The 2,493-nt window shown below is 47.0% G+C and overlaps 1 protein-coding gene across 2 annotated transcripts in view; it reads left to right on the top strand.

The window, feature by feature from the left end:
- The window catches only part of TMEM184B (transmembrane protein 184B), a 62,174-nt gene that overhangs the window by 25,666 nt on the left and 34,015 nt on the right, over positions 1-2,493 (top strand). The gene's annotated exons all lie outside the window — the stretch shown is intronic.

Raw genomic sequence — 2,493 nt, 5'->3', positions numbered from 1 at the left:
CTGTAGAGGGCAGTGTCACTGGCCCTCATATGTGGGATCTGAACCGGGGCCCTCTGGCATCCCAAGCCAGCTCTTAACCAACGCGCCACTCGGCCGGCCCAGGACTTTTAAAAAAATCCTTTGTAGGGCCGGCCGAGTGACACGTTGGTTAGGAGTTGGCTTGGGACGCAAGCTCTGAGCAGCAGAGCCCCGGTTCGGATCCCACATGAGGACCAGTGATGCTGCGCCCTCTACACCTAAGATGGTGAACAACACCTCAACCTGGAGCTGGGCTGCCGTTAGTCGTCAGCGATGGTGTAGGCTGCAGTGGGGCTGGCTGGCAGCTGGCATGAGCTTTCGTCAGCTGCCGTGAGCTGCCGTCCAATGGCCGGCGAGCGACTGCCTCACCCGGGAAGAGCGCAATGATAATACCAACATGGGCCAGAGAAGCGATGTCCTCCACAACTAGATTGAAGAATAAAAGGACAACAACTTGTCTGTTCCCCTTCCCCGATTCCCCAACGCTGTTCTCTCCCCCAATTCCCAAATAAAATCTTAAAAAATAAAGAAAGAAAATAAAATAAAAAAACCTTTGTACAATTAAAATAATTGTAGGCTTACAGGAAGTTGCAAAAATAGTACGTAGAGTCCCACCTACCCTTCTTATCCCAGTGGTGACGTAATTGCTGTAGGACCACACCAAAACCAGGAAGTGGACATTAGTACAGTGCTATGAACTAGACTACAGACGTTACTCAGTTTCCTCTGTTTCCATGTGTGTAGTTCTGTGCAGTTTTATCATCTGTAGACTCAGGTAGGTAGTCACCACCACTATCAGGGTACAAAGTGTCTCACCACCTGGAGGGAACTCCCTATGCTACCCTCTTCATATTTGTGCACACTGCCAACCACTCATCTGTTCTCCATCTTTATAGATTTGTCATTTTGAGAATGTTACATAAATGGAATCAGATGGTACTCGTATATGATGACCTTTTGGGATTGGCTGTTTGCAGTAAACACACTGCCCCTGAGCTCCATCCCGACTGCTACCTGTATCAATAGCTTGTCCCTTTTTGTTGCTGAGTAGCATTCCATGGTCTGGACGGACCAGCGTTTAACCTTGCACCTGTTGAAGGACATTTGGATTGCTTCCAGGTTTTGGCGATTACAAATACAGCTGCTGTGAGCATTCATGTACTGGTTTTTGTGTGAACATAGNGGACATGATTACTTTTGAAAAGAAGTGAAAAACCACATTTGATCCCTGCTTCCTCAAGCGTCACCCTCCCTGCAGCTCTGGAGGAGGGGCCAGGCCCATGGCCCTTCTCCCCCTTTCTGGAATCCAGAACACACAAAATCCCAAAGGTTCTTTCTAAGTCTGCAGCAAACTAATTTTGTTTTTAATTTTAACTTTTGCAGCAAAAATCTGACCTGAATTGATGTGAGACTAATTATGGTCTTTAAAAATATCTCACGTTTCTCTATGGAAATACTATGTGTTTGATTTTTGGGGTGCCGCCCAGACCCTTCCGTATACAGTACCATAATCCTTTCTTAAAATCTGAAAAGCTGAATTCCTAAACTCACTTGGCTCGAGGGCCCTGACTGCAGCACGGCGCACCTAAGGAACAAATTCAGAGATACCCAGTCACCTGCTCAGTCACAGCTGGGTGGCGGCGCCAAGATTCTGACTCAGTGGCCCTGACACAGAGCCTGGGACAAAGTACAGATTGTGGCCTCGTCTCTTCACAGGCTGTGGGAAGGTGTGCAAATGAGGACACAGGTGTGGAGTGACCTTGCTGGCAGGTGGACCGCGGTGAGACAGGCGGGACCTAGCCTTGACCATGTTTTCTGTGACTTGCAGCCTGGGACAGGCAGAGACATTGCAGAGAAGAGGGGAGCGTGTCAGCCACTGGCTTTTCCCATTGTGTACAGACAGCACTGCTCTTCAAATTTTCTTTGTTCACCCGTCCCTATCATTAAAAAAATCTTGTTGAGCACATGCCTTTAATACATAGATATTGATGTGGTTATAACTACAAGGTCTGACAGTTATGTTTACAAACTTGCCACCGTGCGCTTACATTGGCAGCACTGCACAAACAGCTCAGTAAGGTGTCATAACCTTGGTATATCAGTGCCTCACAGCTGGGTTCGTGTCGACGTGTGGCGGTGTCTTGCTGAGTGGCGTTTATTATTTTTGTGTGCCATCACGAGAATGTCTGAGCTTGAATTAGAGCAACAAACAAACATTAAATTTCTTGTTAAACTTGTCAAGAGTGGAGGTGAAATCAGGGACATGTTAGTCCAAGTTTATGGGGATAATGCCATGAAGAAAATGGCAGTGTATAAATGGGTTAAACATTTTTCTGAGGGGAGAGAACGTGTCATTGATGAAGAGAGGTCAGGACGGCCAGTAACGAGCAGAACTGGTGAAAACATTGCAAAAATTCATCGAATTGTACGTCAAAATCGTCGGCTGACTGAGAAGCACAGCAGACCAAGTAAACA

The sequence above is a fragment of the Hipposideros armiger genome, unplaced genomic scaffold (genome assembly GCF_001890085.2).
Source record: "Hipposideros armiger isolate ML-2016 unplaced genomic scaffold, ASM189008v1 scaffold_426, whole genome shotgun sequence".
NCBI lineage: Eukaryota > Metazoa > Chordata > Mammalia > Chiroptera > Hipposideridae > Hipposideros > Hipposideros armiger.
This window is presented reverse-complemented; position numbering and strand designations above follow the sequence as displayed.